General features: G+C 37.9%; 1 protein-coding gene and 1 long non-coding RNA gene across 7 annotated transcripts in view; one reads left to right on the top strand and one right to left on the bottom strand.

The window, feature by feature from the left end:
- The window catches only part of LRP1B (LDL receptor related protein 1B), a 1,051,820-nt gene that overhangs the window by 495,386 nt on the left and 535,097 nt on the right, over positions 1-21,337 (bottom strand). The window lies entirely within an intron of this gene.
- On the top strand, positions 16,837-17,946 carry LOC121914320. Its single transcript, XR_006100518.1, has 2 exons — positions 16,837-16,974; positions 17,095-17,946. It is a non-coding gene; the product is annotated as an uncharacterized LOC121914320 (long non-coding RNA).

Below are 21,337 nucleotides of genomic sequence, written 5' to 3'. Positions count from 1 at the left end.
CTGAGCACTAAGATGCTTTTGAAGTAGCATTTAATAACTGAAGCTGAGAAACCACTATTATCAAAAGATAAGCAACAAAGGCATACATTCCAGGGTGTATAATCTTCAGCTGAGGCTTCATACTGTAAACACATGCAAGTTTTGAGCTGCACAATTGGTGCTTTCTATTTCAGATGAAGGAAGTCCTTCCAAGATGGAGGGGGAGATTCAGGTAGATGAGGTTACAAGTGGTTTCTGTCTTCCACTTTTAAACATGAAGCCATCATTGCAAAATATGACTTGGTCACAAGCTTATGGCCATGATATAGTTGACACAATGCCCTCATAGAACCTAAGAACTTTGCATAGTGGCTTTAGGACTCATATTGGGAGAAAAATGAGATATAGGTAAATAAAGAAATAAATAAAATATTGTCCATTTGTCTTTTGGCCTATCTTTCAGCCCTGCCAGACTGCAGAAATGAAGCAGTTTGACATCACTTTAACTGGCATGGCTCAGTCTGTGGAATCCTGGGATTTGTAATTTGGTGATGTATTCAGCTTGGTCTGCTGGAGAGCTCTGGCCCCTTGCCAAACCATGAATGCTAGGATTCTGTAGGATAGAGTCAAGGCTGTTAAAGTGGTGTCAAACTGATTTACTTCTACAGTGTGGATGCACCCCTTGTGAGTTGCACTGTCACTCGCAGTTCCAGTTTCCACTGTGGAGTGTGGGGTTGGTAATGATAAGATATAAATTGATTCTTCTCCAGTTGAAAATGCTATAACTTTTTCAGTTGAGCTTCAAAAGACATAGAAATACACCCACATGATACAATAGGACGAATGACCATTGAAGCAGATGGTGAGGTGAATGAAGACTTTTAATTCAGTGTTAATTATTTATATAAATAAATATAAAATTGCATGTACCTGTACCTACTCTGTAAATGTGACCATGCTTTCCAATAATGTGATCTCTCCCTGCCTCCACTTCTTACAAAGTAACATTTAATGGTGTCCAGCATACACCCAAATTATTTTTTTTTTACTGAATCAAACACTCAATGTCACTCAATTCTAACTTCAATGGCATCACATGTAATGCTTTCCAACAGATACTTGTATACTACACTTGTTAATTTCAACTTTTTCATGGATACAGCAAAGGAGAAGTGACTGCAGTATTCAGAGTTGATGGATGCAAAAAGATGTTGCAATTTCAGCTATTGCCATACCATGCCAGGGGTAATCTCTACTTTGTTTCTCTTATCTTTTTCTACTGTGAATATGTGCTTTCCAGTTTTTTTTTTTTTTTTTTTTTTTTTTATTAACCCTTTTTTTTTTGGGGGGGGGGGGAATCCCGAGAAGCAGGATGAGGATGCCCATCAATAATCTAGATATATAGATAGTGGAATGGAACATAATTCCACATACTTTTAACTTAACTAGGACACAGATTTCTCCTCCGCTTTATTAAAGATCTCAACTCCAGGCAGATAAGTCTCAAGAGTAAGTCAAAGAGCATGACCAATTTCATACTTCCCAGTATTTTGCAGCTGAAAACTTGGATACATGTGGCCAAATAACATCAAAGTGTGGTCGATACGAAAAAGAAAAGGCAAGTTGAGAGAAAATACAGCAGTTTGCTTTTGCCTGAGTGTACAAAAGCAAGGAAGCAGAAAAGCCAGATTCTCCCCTCTCCTATTCTTTCCCCCATTCTGAGTTAATTGAACCCCAACTATATTTGTGTTTTGACCTTAGTTTGTAGCAACAGAAATAAGCTGAAGAGAAAAAGGGAAAATGGGGGAAGGAAAGAGAATCTGGACCATTTAAAAAAGCAGTGGATAAAGTGGGATGACAAGGGATTAATCTAGATTGTTCCTGTCAAATTAGGACATCTGGAGAGTATGCAATTTGTCCCATAATTGTTTTGATTCCAATGCACAATCTTTTTGTGTTAGAAAGCCAGGATGTATCTACTTGTTATACAGATATTTAAATATAAAACTGCTCAGTAAATAAAGAGATTGTGAGTGAGAGACTGAGAAGAGAAATAACAACCCAAACTGAATGCTAACATGGCTGAAACAGATTTTTGAAGAAAAGTCCTGGGTTTGGATGGAGAAACTGAATCTTCCAGTTTTGGTTTCTCCCACATCCCTTTTTTAAAATTTCCTTCCATACTGAATATGAAAAAAAATCAATTAGTTTTCCAAACTGATTAACCATTATGCCTGGAATAATACTCATTTTCACATTTACATGCCAAGACTTATCATAGAAGGGGGAGGAGGTTGGGATGCCAACATATTATGTCTATGTCTATGATTTAGACTATTATGCACATTGAGATTTTAATGTATTCTTCTGTAAAGGAAATTCTCAGGCCTAGTCTTATGGCTGCTTCAGTTCTGAAAACTATTTTTGAAGATGATATGCTCAACTTTTATTAAAAGCCATTCCTCTTAAAGTGCTCTAGAAATATTAATTATTAATTAAATCTTTATTGGTCCCAAGAGCTAACTAACCATGAAGTAATTTTCTCAAGGTTGCAACCAAATTTCTTCTATAAACCCACAGAGGAATAAATTCAATACCTTCTCTTTTAAGCACTGGAGAACTCTAGCAAATATAGTTATCATGATGTTCTTTTACATTTAATTAAATACAGCAAATATTTTGCTACACATAAATTTGGAAGAAAACATTTTAGAGCACTACTTAGTATTGAACAAAGCATAAACATGTTGTTCTTCGCCCAGAAGAACCCACTTATTTTTCATATTGTGTCTTCTATCAGAAAACATATTTTGTTGTGAAATGAAAATGGAGTAAAGTTATTGAATAAATACAAATCAAATGGCAGCCTAAGGAATATTTTCTCTCTCTCTCTGAAGGATGCTCCAGTTTGCAGCTGCTGACCAAAAACCTCTTTCTGTTAATCGTAAGTATAAGCACTGGCCAAAAGTAAGTCGGGTGAAAAACGATACACGTAGGGACAGAGCAAAAAGAGAGGAGAAGATCAATGGTGGTCTCCAAACATGTCCTGCCGCAGTAGCATTTTTAAATTATTATTTTTATTTGTACAATAAATTGGTAGTATCAGTTATTTCAATACATTTTACATCTTAAATCTTCATTCTAAGCATAACATGTAGTGCAATAATACAACATCATACTATTTCATAATTTTATGGATAATATTATTAGATAAAAATAAAATAAAAAGTTGACAATATTGACACTATACTACAGTTAATTAATTAATTAATTAATTAATTAGAGTACTTATACCCTGCCCTTCAGCCCTAAAGGCTATCAGAGCAGCTTACAGTTATTATTTTCAATTAGACGGTTCCCTGCCCTCAGGCTTAATTTTCTACTGTATTCTCTTTCTAGATGAATCATTGTTAACTTTCTTCCATTTCATTGAAGGTATTAGTGAACTATCTGCTCCTTTCCATTGACTGTTCACATTATTTGTTACCAGCATTTTACTTATATAATATTTCTCCTGATTAGTACATGCTGCTGCTGGATTTCACAAAAAAATGTCATAAAGACTTTAATTTGATATGTCTGTCACTATTAAAATAATGGATTCCTATAATATGTTATATTAAATCTCTTTCAATAAATAATGTACATGTGATTTTAATATCATCAGCTGTTTGTATTGTGTTATTTTATCAGTGTGTCTTTATTTGTGTTCACTCAACTATGCTTTTTACAATTGAATAACCTCTTTTGGATATCTGTGCACTTCTTCAAGTGGAGATAATCCATTCCATGAATGCATCTATTATATCTTAATGTTTAGTTAGATACTTTGTATTATTCAACATATATTATATGCTACTACTTGTCTGAAAACAAGATTGAGTTAAATATATTTCTCATACATGAGAATAATTATCAAAACACAAAACACAAAATAGACCATGAGCCCCATCTTTTCCCCCCAAATCATATTAGCTTTCCCCATTCCTCTTTATGTCTATCTAGTGACTTATCTCTTAACAAGATTGTCAGTTTGTCCATATCAGCTAACTCATGACGTTTTCTAACCATACTTCAATGGCTATAGGTCCTTCAGTTTTCCAATTTTTAGATATGTAATCCTTGCAGCTGTTATTATATACATGAGGATTCTCCGTTCCGGATCCCTCCGCATAAGGCGAATTCCGCCTATGCTCGAGCCCCATTGGAAACAACGGGGCTTGTGCACGGTGGCGCGGTGGCACGGGCGTGCGCGGGGCACAATGGGCGTGCACACCCATTCAATTGAATGGGGCGCACCACCCCTTCTGCCCCGTGCGCGCCCCGCGGCTTGAGCACGTATGCTCAAGGCCGCGTATGGCACGCCTGCGTATGGCGCGGGTGCACTGTATCATCTAATATATGTCATATTCAAAATGTAAAGTTCTGGTACCACTGGGAACTGAATATTTTGTATTTCCAAAATAAGATTATGTACTTTTGGCCAATAAGACTTTGCCTCCTGACAATGCCCCAATAGCATTTCATTGGGAGTCCCATTTCTGATAAATCTAGCTTTTGCAAATCTAGAGCATATTAAGAAAACTATTGAACAGGTCGATTATTGTTTGGTGATGGCAAAAATTATCCCTCTGGTACTTCATATTCTGTATTTTTGTAACTTTTCCCCCACTGCAAACACAGCAGTAAAAGTAACTTTTTTTCAAACTCCAAAAGGTTTTTCTTGTTTTATAATCACTGTCAAGAAAGGCTTGGGAAAATCTTCAACAATCCATGGGTCCAGTACTTTGGCCCAGTGTATATAAACACTGACCACATTGCATATTTATTTTCTTACTGGTGCTGATGACTTTAAATGCAAACAAAAATGGGAGCTATGATCTATACCAGTCTCGAGCTCAAGTATCTCAGTCCATTTCAGAATTTACAGACATTCACGTTAAAAAAAAAATCTAATAGTCATCTGAAATTCACTAGAGTTGGAAAGACCTCATTATATCTTCATCATGGAAAGGAACTTTTCAATTACACTTAATCCATTTTTACAATATTTAAACAAGTGATATGCTGAACATTTTCAACTCAAAAAGGACCTCCATTAGAAATCTTTTGTATGGTTTTCTGGAAAGCTGGAGCTCAGTTTTCTCAAAGCTGATTCAAGATAAGAGCAATCATTCATTTCTTGGTTAGCATTGTTGCCCATTTACTCCTATCACAGAAATATCTTTTGAGGCTTTTGCAAAACCTATTCACCAGGAATACAAATTTTATTTAGGACAGTTCCCCCTGGGCAAGAGTATATGAACTTTTGGACAGATTTTCTTATGTTGCATTAACTCCCCCCCCTTTTTTTTTCTTTTCTTTTCTTTTCTTTTCTTTTCTTTTCTTTTTCTTTTTTTTTTTTTTTTTGAAAAAGAAGTAAAAAACAAAGCAAAAACAAACAAACAAAAAACCAGAAGAGAGCTGACCATTTTATTGATTGGTTGTGTTCATGTGTTGAAAATATGTCACTGAGGATGAGAGAATATGTGATTATTCACACACACCAAATTCCCAAAATATGGAAGGTAAGAAAGGTAGGTATGGTTAAGCCAGAATCCTGACTGAAACCCTAGGGACACTGTCAGAGTTTACAATACTGGCCTGGATGGTATCTAGACACACAAACAAACCTTTAAGCTTAACTTTTAAATCCTTGTTGTCAAATACCATAGCCCAAAGGTTCCCAACCTTTTTGACCCACTGAGCCCTTATTTCTATGGTGGAGCCCCTAAGAGGCCTACCCCGTGTCTTACATGTTAATGGTGTTTAGGAGTATGTCTAAGAATATATTCCTATTCTTTAATTTTGTTCAATGTTTATTTCTTTCATTTTCCTGGAGCAGCTGTGGAGCATCTAGGAAGCGAACACGGAGCCCTAAGGACTCCTCTGAGCACAGCTTAGGAACCCCTGCCCATCATAATCTTGTGTTATCTTGTGTTCTTTTAACACAGAAGCTTGTTTAAATATTATATTATAATAACAAATTGTAATTGTATATGACAAATATAATTATTTGCATTTGTAGATTTTTCTGATAAAAGGCTGTTATAATTTAAAAGGTCCGAAACATGATGGGAAAATACATAGTTTCGTCTACCTTACTATACTATTCTGTTTTAAACTAAAAACTCTTTGTGGCCCAACTGAGGTTCCCATTTTGTTTAATATCAAAAACCTGCCTGAGTAAGCAAGCATCAGAACTACTTTGAAAAGTGAAATATCAAACAGTACACTAACTTATATTGGCTGAAAGGAATTTTGTTTTCTTTGATATTTTTGATCACACCCTGCATTCATTGTACTTCTAAAGTCCAGTTGATCTTTTCAGCCTATGTTTCATCTTCATTGGAGCCCATGCTATAGAAAATGGCATCATTAATTGTCACAAATGCCCTATTGATTGCCACTAACTCAGGTAAGGTTAATTGGCTGCCGCTCCTTGACATCTCTTTAGCATTTGACATCATTGATCACAAAATCCTTCTTGATCAGCTGAAGCCTGCAATTCAGTGGGACAGTGGTAAATTAGTTTACATCTTGTCTCTAAGGCATGCAATTTACAGCATCTGAAAGAAGCTTTTCTGCCATCTACTAAACAAGACTCATCTGGGAAAGGGCAAGGAGCTGCCTGTTATTAAGAGCTTTCTGAGGCCTCCTGTTTGGGACCATAATTGCACTGTACTGAACTTTCCACCTATCTCATCTAGCTCTTCAAGGAGTGAGAAGACAGTAGTAATTCACCAGGGTGTTATACTAGCTTAAGGACTTGCAGATGTATCAGTTTGTAATAACCAGCTACAAATGTGAAAACTGAATGTAAGTATACAACATGTAAGAATAGTATGGAATTATCAGAATGCTGAGCCTGGTCTAGTGAGTCAACAGTTCAAAACCTTGCTGTAGTTCATCAGACGGCACTGGGCAAATTGCCATCACCTAGTTTCTCTGATAATGTATAATGAAGACGGTAATACACTTTGCACACACACATATTGCAATCTTCAACTTGTCTGAAGAGACATGTATAAGCATGTGTAAGTGGTCAGGAATAAGGTCCACTGAACTGAGAGATCATTTCAAGTAAACAAATTCAAGATGGGGTGGTAAAAGTGCTCTATCTGCTTTATCACACTAGGGGGCAAACAGGATTTAAACAAGAGTTAAACTAGAGAAAACCAAGAAATGCCTCATGTTTATCACATGACATTCCTGGTTTTCTCTCGTTTAACTCTCGTTTAAATCCTGTTTGCCTCCTAGTGTGATAAAGCAGTATGTGTGAATCTTTTATCCTATCAGCCCTCACTGAATGGCAATGCAAGGTCAAGAAAGCTATTCTGTGCAATGCCTTTTTACTTCTAACCATTCTAGTATAACTATTCAACACTTTCACAGTCCCTGACTTTTCCAGGAAATTTTCATGAGGAGGTGAGTGGGAGAAGGAGAGGGGAAAAGCTAGCTTAATTCATAAATCAAATAAGCATGTGACATATTCTGCAGATAAATCCATTCCAGCCACTTGTATTTTTTAGTTTGAGGCAACAGTCATATTTAAATGTGTGTGTGTGTGTGTGTGTGTGTGTGTGTGAGAGAGAGAGAGAGAGAGAGAGAAAGAGAGAGAGAAGGGGAAATTGCTAACAGTTTTTCACAGAGAAAGGCACTGAGGCTTATTAATAGTGGGTGCAATGTTAAATGCTACAGTCTTCATTGTCTCCCTTTCTAACTTGAGAGATGTACACTGAAAAGTTTGATATAAGATAGAGCAAAAGTTCTTAACATTAACTACAGAGCATCAAGGCTTCTTACAGATTAGCAGACATACATTTATCAAAGAAGTCTCAGAGGAAACACCAGTGGGGGTCAGATACAGAGACTTTCTGAACAAAGTCAACTCATTACCAGTCTATGTGACAATAAAGCGACATTCTCATTCTCATTTCTCTCTGTAAGATAACCGTTCTTTGGAATATTTGAACACTTCTTTCTTCCTAATGATCAGAAGAAATATATGTAAGTATTTTCCCACCTATATCTTGATTACTAGCTAATTTTTCCATTGGGTTTATCTTTGCAGATCCCACATCTCAAAACTACTGAAAGAAGTAAAGCATAGTTTGTTGTTAACTGCTCTCAAGGTGACACTGTGGGTGAGACATCTCCAAGAGCCACTGTCCTTTCCTGCACTTCTCATGTCTTGCAGGCTATGTCTTTTGGTCTTTCTGATTGAGTCCATCTATCTTGCATGTGGTCTCTCTCTCATTCTGCTTCTTTCTACCTTATCTAGCACTATTGGTTTTTTCCTAATGAATCATACCTTCTCATGATGTGGCCAAAATACAACAGACACAGTTTAGTTATCCTGGCTTCCAGGGATAGTTTGGTCTTGATCTGTTCAAGAACCCATTTATTTGTCTTCTTGGCTGTCCATGGTATCCTCAGCACTCTTCTCCAACACCACATCTCAAAGGAGTTTTGTTCTTCCTGTCAGCTTTCTTCACTGTCCAGGTCTCACATCCATAAATGACGATGGGGAATACAATGGCTTGGATGATCCTAACTTTAGTGTTCAGAGTTATATCTTTGCTATCTAGGATCTTGTCCATTTTGTTCATAGCTGTGCTTCCCAATCCTAGCCTTCTTCTAATTTTTTGGCATGGCTAAAAATAATGTCATGCCCAGCCTGGCTGAGGACTCAGAATAAGACTCTGAGATGGAGATGGAGCCTGATCCTAGCCTGGTCCTAGCTCTGCTCTGAGACCCTCAGCAGAGTCTGTAGCTTCGAAAGAGACTCAACAGCCAAGCCTCCAGGCAGCAGAGCCTTTGGAAACTGTGACATGAATGAGTAAGCTGACATACCTACCTTCAGCCAGAGAAGAGCTGAAAGGGCATGTCTCTGGTGGTCTAGAAGGTGCAAAATGCCAGCTCATCAAGAAACAGCTGTGTTCATGAGAGCTGATTATCTAAACCTGGGAAGGATGCCAGAACATTTGTCAGAAGCTATCTAAGTTTCATGGTGAAAGCACTCTGTTTTCTGACTCTAGGTTTGTCTTCTCAGCTTGAATTTTTGAATCTTGGACTGCCTGACCATCTTGATTCTCTGGAACCCTTGACCTTCTTGGACTGCTCAATGACACTCTTGGCTTGAGCCTTTGGCTTGCACTCCGATTGACCATGGACCCTGTTACTGGACTCTACCTTTGCTTGTAAGGCTTGTAAGGCTGCCATTATAGACTTGGTTGAACTCCACAGACTCTGAGTGGTGTTCATTTGTTTATCTGGATGTTGTTATCAGTGTCTGGCTGCTTTCCCGGACAGACAATCAGTTCCACACTTCTGACCAGGTTCCTTTCCTTTCTCCATAATGTTCCTCATTATTTCCTTCTCACAATGAACAATACATTTTGATCAATACAGGACACTGATGGGATATTTTCAGCCCCTTGACACACATGGAGCAGGGGCTCAGAGTTTTCAGAAGCACAGGAAATGATATTCTCCAGCCAGAGGAACACTGAGCCTGGAGGCTCCTCCATTCCCCTGTTTCCACCTGGGTCTGTGAAGCTGCCTGAGGCAAGGCACCAGAAGGCAGGGACTGAGGGGGAGGCGGCATATTCAAAAGCCATCCTCTGTCCTCCAGAACATCTGCCTTGCTATTGTATTTTGCTGTCTTGTATTTATATTACACTTTAACTTTTTACTGCCAGGGGAGGGTCGAATATTGTTAGCAGATTAATATGTTATGTACCAATTATTATTAAATTATGTATCTCGGATTTTGTTTTTTGCATTGTTATGTCTGCACCTTGAATTACATTTGCTTTATTTTTCTATACTTAATTTGTTTACTTATTATTGGAGTATGTGGCCCACCTCTTGCCTATCCTGATCTAGATATATATTACAATATTTCTATAGATCATTTTTTTAAAAAGGTCTTGCTAGTTTTAACTTACTCTAGTCAGATGGAACATTTTACTCTCCCCAAATCACACTTTGTTTCAGAAATCACACAGAACTAGACCTACATGGCAGGCATTTTTTGAAAATGTTACCTGAAACGTTACAAACAGTGTCCACCTACCATGAACAGAAAGAGAAAAAGATATTGCAATATATTTATTGTATTTTGCCACTGGGATACTTTTATTTGTCTCTGCCAACATACCTTGCTCCATGTGGCTGAAACATGGAGAAAGTGATGTGAGTATACCAGTGAAAAACATCTCATCTCTATCCCTGTTAAAACATACAAAATAATCTGCCATGTTATGTTTAACTTCTGTAAATGGTTTGGGTTTTGTTACTGGCTTTTTTTAAAAAAAATATTTATTTTTACACACGTTGGACCTCTAGAAACTAACTCTGTGAGAGCTTGGATTCAGATATGTCAGCACTGAATATAGAGGGGAGATATTCATGAAGGATAGAAATTGCATAAATGTCCATAAATACCTTGACAGCATTTAGATGGTGCCCACAATTGGTGTCACACAGTGAGACAGGACTAATTCTGTCCATTATGGCATAGGTGGGGATCAGGGAAACTTGGGATTGTGAGTATCCATTTGGTGAGTTAAAAGGGTAGAAACATTTGGCCATAGTGGTAGGATTTCCCAAGTGTAAAGCCCACAGTTGGTAGGATAAGTATTGGAATACCCCACATCTGGTGACCAAAAGGTGGAACCCTCATATAAAGAGGAGACCCCACAACTACCACCAACCCAGAGGGGAAGGAGAATCTAAAGGAGGAAAAACAGACATGTTTGGTGAAGTGTTTCCTTTCCTTATGACTTTTCTTCCATTTCTCTCAACTATAATAGGGCCTTAAGTGACATAGTAACCCCTTTCTTTCCACTCTCTTCCATCACTCTCTCTCTGGTAAGCATATAGATTGTCTCACTCCTTCCTAACTGCTTTCAAAGGGTGAGAATCTTTCCATAGAGGTCAATTTTAAATGAAAACTGTAAAAAAAAAAAAAAAGGTTAAGATTCCTACCAAGACAAAATGTATTTCAGGCCTTCAGCCTGCCATGTCATAACAAACTATTTCCCAAAAGACTGTACAAGTGAAGAAACTGGCCAATACATTGTAACCTTTGCAAAGCCTATGGGAGAAAAACACAATTTCTGTCAAACTGTTGGAGATGATTTGTCCTACTTTAAACTGACACAAACAAACCATTTTTTTTTCATTCTTTCTATCTTGAAATCAGCAAGAACCATTTTCAAACCCACTTCTCATTTACTGCCAAATTTCATATCAATCTGTTGAACGCTTTTTTTGAGTGTAAGGTGTAGAACATGCTCCGCCCTTCCAACTTCAGCTTATAATGGTGGAATGTGAATCATTTGTGCTAACCTTAACATTGAGATGGTCCTATTATCACTGCTAAACAATTTCTGGATGATATACTTGCTCTATCAAGACACTCTTTAGTACTTTGAGTGTTTTTTTTTAAATCCTCCCAAGTGATCATAAACGTGTCTTTAAAAATGTAAGAGTACAGAATGCTCCAAAATAGAAATAAAAGATAATGCTCTTCACTAACACTAGATAAAAAAATTTGCAGGAAATAGTGTTACTTTAAGTTTTGTGTTTTGAAGCCTGCATGTCTATGTATTATACTTGGAAAAGAAAAGAGAGTGGTGAATTTTCATAATTTGAACGTGACAGGGGTTAGACTGGATGGCCCTTGTGGTCTCTTCCAATTCTATGATTCTATGATTTTGTACTTCCTGTGGGGGGAAAAGTGTTGATTATATGGAATACAATAAGAAACAAAGGCCTGTTACAAACTGCCAAAATAATGCTGCTTCGGGTCTCTTTGGAGGTATGCTGTTTAAATGATGCATGCATCCTAAGAATCCGGAAGCTGCACCAAAGCTGCCCTCCAGTGCTTAGGAATGGAGTGTGGCTTTGGTGTGACTTCCGGACTCTTAGGACCCATGCATCATTTAAATAGCATACCTCCAAAGAGACCCGAAGCAGCTTTATTTTGGCAGTCTGTAACAGGCCAAAGCCTCTGCTTGGAAGCTGCTGAACATTTCTTCTGCCTCACAGCAGCATAGTTAGGGCATATGTGCAAAATGAAGATTTTGTCCCCCCATAAGAATTATGCCCCTCACAACATTTTGTTTCTATACCCTAATTTCTAGCATCGATGAGAATGAGACTTTGGTGAACATAAATACCCTGAACCCTTATATTTGCTGTGTTCGTATTCCTTTGGTACCTTCACTGCTCTTTTTCTTTAGATGCTGAAACTGTATTTCTAAATGCTTAACTGGACTTTTCAGTTACTGCAATGCTAGATGTTTGAAGACAGAACATTTTCATGGAGGGAGGGCAGAATTCTTATTCAGGGTCTGGATGATTTCATTTTGTGCTCCTGCAGCTATACTGCTGGCCTGACAGTACTTTGATGTTATACACATGAGCATGACAACTGTTAATAGCCTAAGAAAAATGTACCACGAGCCTTAGCTTAACACATGCATCAACCCAATCATGTTGTGTTACCTTATTATGACTTCTGTAAAGGCTGGCACATGCAATAAACAGCACTGGAAGAATATCTACAGCAATTTAATGGCATGAGATATTCCCTTCTGGAGTGCTTTGATTACCACAATTACCCCTGAGAACAACAACCACTTTGACCAAAAACTCAGTAACACCTCTTGTACAGCTCACCTGTTAAAGTACAGGACTTTCCTATTCCTTTCTTGGCACTTATTTCTTATATATTGTCTTACATCTTTAAAAAAATGATCTGATAGAAATCAGCAGGGCAGGTTTTCAATTATTCCATAGACGTCCAAGATAGTAACAGCAGTAACATAATTTAATCATTAAAGGCCTCTTCCCCCCCCCCCCCCACCTCCAATACTCCTGGGCTACTGATTATATAACTGATTTTCAAAATTTTCTTTAAAAATATTCTTCTACTCTTGCATGTTTATTGTCACCTTTGTTGTTATTATTATTTGGTATGGATAATGAAGGATTTAAATTACCAGATGGGAATGGGGACGAGGAGGAGTTTGCAACAAACATTTCACCAAGCAGGTAGACGAACAAAATTGGAGAGGAACAATTTCTTATCAGAATCATCACAGAGCTGCCCAGAGCATTTGGATTATCAGCAAAATCAGGTTAATTATTATTATAATTGAATAAGTTGTTCTAAGAATTCTAGAAAGACAAATACAATGAATACTGAACAGAAATACCAACTTCGATATCATTTACCTTAAATACTGTTCTGGTTATGTGCTCTTAATAGACAACTCTCTATAAACATTTGACTAATAAACTAGAAAAAGACAGCTTAGAGCATTATAAAACACTAATGAGGATGTCACTCATAGCAGCACAAGTGTATGTACATATGACTACTAAAAACTAACCCATACTGAATTCGACATGGGTTCCTCCCAAGAAACTGGGAATGGGATTATAGCCACAGTGCAATTTATTGTAGTAACCAGACTATTGCTTGTCTGTACTTTTTTTTTTTATTAAACCTGACAGCAAAATTTAGGTTGCCTAGAGTCTCAACTGCTCTCCTCTCTCTTTCCCAAATATGAGCCATTAAATTTATGATTCTCCAACCCCTACAGGCATATTCTCAGGGAACAGAGAATTCATAACCACTTTGCAAATAAAAAGGCAATTGAACAGGTAGTGATCTCAAATATATCAAAGGTAAGGAATGTTTTCAATGGGAAAAAAGCAGAAACTGAAAAAAAAGTCACATCTTCTAAATATAAATAAAAATACTCATTTGGTTACTTTCAGAAAGCATGTGGTGATATTCCCAAAGGATCATAAGAAACAGATTGTGACAAACAATATATATTATTTTTTATATTTCTAAAAGAGTTGCTGTTACTATTTACGTTAATTTGGAAAAATAGCTGGAAAAATATGCATAGAGTGTATTTTTGTTGTTGTTCTGAGACACGAGAGATGTGTAACTTTTCAGATATTGCTGGACTGCAACTCCTTCATAACTGAAGATGCCAAAGTTGATGGAATTTAAAACCAACATTGTCTGGTTTATACCTTCTTTGTAATGAAATTTTGTTTAGTCTCTTTGCTTTGCATGGCCAGCAAAAATGTAACAATAAGATGCGATAAAATATTTACATTTTACAGATTATTAATGATAATTATACAGAAAAGTACCCCCCCCCCCCCTTTTTTTTTTTATTGCAGTTTCAGGAATCTTCAAGACAGCAGAACAAATATGTTGCCTGGTGTGTGGATGTGCCTTTAAATCACCTGCCAATTTATGGCAGCCTCATAAATTTCATAGGCTATCTTAGGCATGGAATACTCAGAGGTGGGTTAGGTAGTTCCTTCTTCTGAAATATTGTCTTCATCACTTGGTATTCATTGATGGTCTCCCATTCAGGTAATAAATAGATCAGATGGGATCTGGAGCTATTATGGTATTGAGGCAAGGGTTGGTAGATCCTGGGAGTTATATGCTAGAAAAGCAACTTCATGTGGATCATATCTTTTCTCCAGTGAGCTCAGAGAACAGTACATGGTTCTCCTTCTCCCCATTTAATCCTCACGCCTTTATGAGCCAAATGCAACTGGCCCCCATATATACTGTATAGCTATGTAATAAGAGATCCATGGGAGCTTCTTTCTCCTCGCTCTCCTCTCCCACCACTCTAATCTTGGGGATTTTAGCAAAAGTGCCTGAGAGAGCACCTCTCCTGTTTTGTAATCCTTAAAATATTTCTCAGTGATTTTAACAACTCTTCATTATTATTATTTTAATTCAAAGAAGCCCATGGTTTGGAACTTCTTGAAAGTAACCACTCCTTCACATAGGACAATAAAAATATTGTGACTTACTATACGTTTAAAAAAATTAAATGATGTCCTGATGAGATATGGTAGCCTACTCTTTTTGTTTCTATGGAACCAAGCCCTTTGGATATTCTGAATTCTGCCAAGTGGGAGACAAAAAACAACAACAACATTCTGACAAATTCTATAATGTACCACAAATTCACAATAAGTTGTGATTGCCCTCTTTTTTCTACTTCTTTCTCTTTTTTTAACTAGTACCACAACCCTTTCAAGTTTTCAATTTTGATTTGAAATTCAGTGCTAGAACTCTGATGACATTTGCAAACTCTCCTTCAGATTTCGAAGCATCAAGTATCATGTCTCAATGAGTTAGTTGAAATGTACCTGTCTGCCCAGATCCACACCTAATGCATCAAAAGAATTCAAGGGGCCTTCTATATTTTTGCTCCCTTTTATGTAACCTCAGGATTCTTACCAGAAATATTTCAACAAGCCTTTCCCATTATTTCTCAACTTTATTTAACATCAGGTCTTATATATACTGAGAGACAGCAAGGTAGAGTGGATGAAGCAATGGACCAGGGTTTAAATCCCTATTCTGCCATGGAAATCCTCTTGGTGACACTGGACAAGCCACACCCTCTCGGCTTCAGAGGAAGGCAAAGGCTAACCTCCTCTGAACAAATCTTGCCAAGAAAACACCACGATAGGTTTAGCTAAGGATCACTTAAGTCAGAAATGATTTGAAGGCACATAGCAATAATTTGGCTACAATGCTCCAGCCTTCTCTTTTTAATCTCTGTCTTGTTTTCATGTTAAAGAATCTTAGCAGAGGCACCTCATCAGAGAGCCCACTTCTAACCCTTTAAATAGTTCTGGCTAGTCAAGGCAGACTCCTTTTTTAATCCTAGAAAGACTCTCCCTTTGGAAAAATGAATTTTCAAATTGAAATTGGACACTATTGCTTAGATTACAAGGGGGAAAAATACTGTCAAATTTCGAAGTGGCTACAACAATTTTCTAATAAGCTGCTTCCTGATAACTGCCACCCATTCCAGTTCCATAAAGTCCCCCTCATACAGAGACAATATGGAGATTATCACATAGAGGATAAGGATGGGAGCAAAGTTGATTGCTCCCATCCTTATCGTATCCTATTCATGTGATCGTGTGAAAGATTACCACGCACAGCATGCTTATCCCATTCTTCTCCTGTCAGTGAAGTGTAATGGCCCTGTCATTTGGTATTGTTTCCATTAACAACAAATGACAGGGCAGTTTTTCAGACTCTTGGAGATCTCTCATTCATAGGGTTACCATAAGTGCACATTGACTTGATGGTAAATAACAACAATAGATGCAGTTGGCCCTCTGAATACATGGATTTTGCATTAACAGATTAAACCATCCACTGCTTGAAAATATTCCCCAGCCCTGCAAAAAATTCCACAAAACACACCTTGATTTTGCCATTTTATATAAAGGACACCATTTTACTGTGCCATTGTATTTAGTATGACTAGAACACCCACAGATATTGGTATTCATGGGGGGTCCTGAACCAAAACCTCAGCAGATACCAAGAGCTCACTGCATAGCTTTATACTATGGTATACCATTGGTCAAACTATAATTCTCTATGAACACTGGCTGGGAGTTCCACTCTAGCTTTCAAACAGGAGTTTTCTCCCACTACCTGTAGAATCAGGGAGAGGAACTATAAACTTTTGGATGCAAAACAGGTGCTTTACAATGAAGCTATGTCCCTTTCTCCCAGATATCATTTCCACGATCCAGACTAAATGACAGACAGCATAGTTTCTCTAAAGTTCATGGTGTTGAAGTATGGCTGTTAATGCATTAAATCAATCAATGTGGCACAGAGGCATCTGCAGGATGGGTAAGCTACATTGGCCTTGATGAAGGAAGTCTTCAGATATCATCAGCATTTGTAATGAGGTCAGGGCATACCATTCAGTTCTTTAATAAATTGAAATCCAATTCTGGGTTCTGCTTTTAGAGGACACATCCAAATGAATTAACAGAGAAGCTATGGATATAATGATAATTTGAGAAACTGCTGGCACAGCTCTACTATGATCTGACAAGAATTCTTTACCCAAGGTAAGTGGTAAATAAAAGAAAATGTCCAAATGTGTATGTGACCTGTATAAATGGCATATGTTCTTTTTATTTGCCAAAACTGATTTTAAGTCTCTTTCTTGTTTTTGTTGTTTACTGCAGCCTTCCCCACTCTGGTGACCACCAGATTTACAAGCTGTCTGTGGATGACAGACATTGCAGGCCAACCCATCTGGAGGGTATTTTGTTGGGAGGATGCCACCTTACTGTCACCTATTTAACTAAAGAATTACCTGTATTTTAAATGTAGAACACATAAACTTATAAATTCACGATACTAAGAAATGTATGATCTCTTCAAAGAATGAATCAACAGTATCAGCATCTAGATATTTTTTGCTTCCTACATCTCTCTATTTGTATTTCACTAGCTTCCACCTAATGCAGATTCTTTATAAATTTATTCTTTAAGCAATCTGACAGCCAAGAAGATAGAAACATGACCCATACCCTTTTCATTTTGTTTATGGGTATATCCTTCTTAGAGTGATGGTTAAGAAAATGGAAACATACCATCCACAGAATGAATGCAGCATGTGAAAACCTTTTCTGACCTGTACTACTAAAAGGGGAAGTATTTATTATTATGTATTGTGGGACTGAAAGAAATGCCTCTGAAGACTGGTTCTGTATTCTCTTAATGAGTCTCTGAAGTGTCCAAGATCTGTCTTGGAGAGGTCTTTTCAAGAGGTTTGCTGTAAATGGTGACAGCTATCACAGAGAGTCATGACATTGTTCTTCACTGAAGATTATTTCAGCCTTAACTGGGAAGTATTTATTTCACATAGATTTCACACTTTCTGTTAGTAAAATCTCTTTTTAGGTGGGTTAAAAACATCATCATCCACATTTCTGAAACTGGCATGTATTGTTTATTATTACTTTTCCTTATCTTTTTCATTTTCTGGCCGGAACTAAAACAGTTAAAAATAAAACCACATTTAAAAAAAAAAATTCTGGGATACTACATGTTCATTTACCTTCACTTCATATTATTTTATAAACATAGTTGTAGAAAATTATCCAAAGTTACTTTAACATGTAGGGCATTTATGTTTCACCTTTCAAATGTATCTTGAAATACGAAGGTGATCTGCACAGATTACATCCAAGACCTCCTAGTACCCTTAAAATACCATGCTGAAACATCAGTGCCATAAATAGCATCTGAAAGGTGACACGTCTTTGAATGTCACCAAGCTTATTGAACTAAACCATAATTTGCCCATTAATCTCAAGTACTTTCTCTAACATGGGCTAATAAAGGTTAAGCTTTCTAACATCCATGAAAACATTGCAAAATGTACTTGGTCTCTGGAGCTACTCTGAATGAAAAGCATTTTTATCCAAGCAAACTTTGTTTAAATTGAAGGAGGAAAAAAAAAGAGGGGGGGATTCCTCTATGAAAAGAGAATGGATGTAACACCACAGCAACCTGAAAAAGAACAACCAAAGAAGGCAGGCTAAATTATCAAAGAAAAAATAGTCTCATAAAATTCTAGGTGGTAATATCCTCCTTTATAAACAAGAGCTTCTTTGATATAAACAGTATCAAATAAATTATTGAATGCCAGAGTGAACAACGACTTAAATGATGTATGGTTCTGTCAACACACCTTCTACTGGGGTGGTACATGAACATGCAATCTGCTTCTTGGATCTAAACTGCTCTCACCTACTGGAGCACAGAATAAAAAAGAAGGGGAAAGCAGGAGTGGGGGGAAGAATCTAGCAACACCTTTGAGACTGATTTTAGCATCAGATTTTCTATATATCCTGTATTTCAATCCACTTTTTCAGATACACTGAAAAGAGAAAGCCAACATAAAGTAGTGGTTTGAGCGCTGGACTATGACCCTGCAGACCAGGGTTTAATTCCCCTCTCAGCCATGGAAACCCACTGGTAACTTCGGGTAAGTCACATACTTTCAGGCCTGTGATAGGTTTGCCATAGGTTCATCATAAGTTGGAAATTACTTGAAGTCACACAAGTACAATGTAACAACAGTACCCATGAAAGTGGGATCAAAGTGTCATAGGATGTACTGTAGATAGTTGGAAACTATGGGGCTCTTCAGACCAGCACTTTGGGCTGGCTGGGGGTGGGGGGTGAAGTCGGGGTTTAGCGTCTCCATGACGCAGGCCCTGGCTCCACCCCCAGGGCACCACGATGCCATGCACCACTCCACACCGTGCATGACATAACAGCGCTTCTCCAGCCCTTTATCCAGATGATGCAGAGCCAAAGGAGAACTGTATAGCTGTGCCGCCATGGCTATGGTGCCCTTTCCAGGGTGAAAAAAGGAGCTAATTTTATGGCTCCTTTTCGTGCCCTGGAAAGGCAAGATTAGGGCCGTGGCACGTGGTTGCAGTGTCCTCAGTCTGGCTGAAAAAAAGCAGTCTGAAGAGCTCCTATGACCATTCAAAACTTGACAAGCCTGCTATCTTCTTTTATAACATATGAAAAAAATCCATAACATTTCAATCCCAACAGTACTGTTACATTCTCCTCACAACCTCTCCCCCTGTTTTCCTTCCTTTCCATGCAAAAACAGATTAATATGGCTATCTCTTCTTGAAAACGGGCAGAAAATGAAGTTCTGATGGTGAAACTATAAGCATGCCTACAGTTAACCTAGATAGCAATGTTGTATTGTGCTAAGAGTGGCAGAGGGACACCATAGTAACTGAGGATATACTTTCTAGAAGCCTATCTACACTGAGGATACACATTATTTTAAAACTTAACTACATTCAAACATGAATAATGTCCAATCTTTTCTCCTCGACAATCATGATTATGCAACCATTTGTACATTTTAATGATTTTTTAAACCCTACATTTTGGAAGGATGTGTGTGTGTGTGAAAAATGTGTATGAACCCCCTACACACTCTCTCACACACACACAGAGAGATGTATACATTTAAAACTCTAGATTTTGTGGAAAAGACTATCATTTCCAAAACCATTGAGGGTGCTTGTAGATTTTTCTTCCTTGAATTTGTTTTTTAAAGAAGTTCCATGGTAAATCAATCAGTCAACAAACAAACCAACTAATCAGTCTATCATCCATCAATCTCATGTGTCGATGTGTTGAAATATCCTTTCTTATCAAGGATAAGAAAATGTGTTAGCATGCTTTATAAACTAATTCAGATTATTTTTGGGCTAAACAGACGGCCCCAAAAGAATGGCTACTGCCTCCCCTTTGAGCGCCGGATCAAGGCTGCAGAAACCACATGCTGCAGTCCCAATCTGGCAATTTGTTGGCACCAAAAGAAGCCACAGAAAGTCGCTCCCTTTGGAGCTGGCAAAAAGCCACCCTTGACACAGTGGCAGTGGCTTTCCCTCATTCCTTCAGTGCAGCATGTCTAAACAGTGCTCCGTAGAAATGTTGTGATGCTGCCTGCCGTCTCGATGGGCAGGCGGACAGGTGGTGTGACGCCAAAATTGGGGTGCCAATGTTTCATGCCAGTCTGTATAGCCTGAGTTACAGTAGTTTGAGACCACTTTTACTGTAATGGCAACGTAACATAGGAACCAGGGATATCTGGGTACTTAGAATTCTCTCCTAGAGAACTCCAGTGCACAGAGAATACTAAGTAGTTACCAAATGACAAATCTCATGGTTTTGTAAGATAGAGTCAGGATAATTAAAGCAGTACAAACTTCATTTATTTGATGTATAGCCCACTTTTCTCCCACAATAAATTATACATAGTAAAATTCAACTTAAAATAATTGTACTATTACAACACACATTAGAGTAAAATAGTTTACACTAAGAATACATACAAATTAACATGTTTAAAAGTTACTTTAAAAAAACAGCAGTCTGGACCATCACAGGGGGGCAGTTAGTTGCTGATAGCCTGCCTGAATAGCAAACAGTCTTTGCCTGCTGGCAGAGGGACAACAGTGAAGGGGCTCACCTAACTTCACCTGGAAGTGAGTTCCATGATTTTGGAGTAGCCACCAAGAAATCTCTCCCTTTTGTTCTTTCTAGACATTCTGTTTCTGGGTGCCTTGTTCTGACCTCAGATCAAAGCAAATTGCAGCAGTGGCAGATGTGTTGGGTGGAATGTGCATATGAACAACTGGCCCATATCTGAATGTCTTTGTAATGAGGGTTGGCCAGGGCAACTCTGGGGTCAGGATATTCCAGACAGACTCCTGGAGTATCCTGGACAGTGCAGAGAGGAACTAGGTCTCTGGACTGTGGCCAGAAATGGATCAATAACCAGAGGAGCTATATGTTTGCTGTAGCCAGATGAAATCAACAGTTTGTCCCCACATTATGAACCAGCTGAAGCTACCTCTCACAGAGCAGGTTATTATAATC

Source organism: Sceloporus undulatus, chromosome 1, assembly GCF_019175285.1.
Source record: "Sceloporus undulatus isolate JIND9_A2432 ecotype Alabama chromosome 1, SceUnd_v1.1, whole genome shotgun sequence".
NCBI classification, from domain to species: Eukaryota; Metazoa; Chordata; class Lepidosauria; order Squamata; family Phrynosomatidae; genus Sceloporus; species Sceloporus undulatus.
The sequence above is the reverse complement of the archived record's forward strand: the minus strand, read 5'-3'. Positions and strand labels throughout refer to the sequence as shown.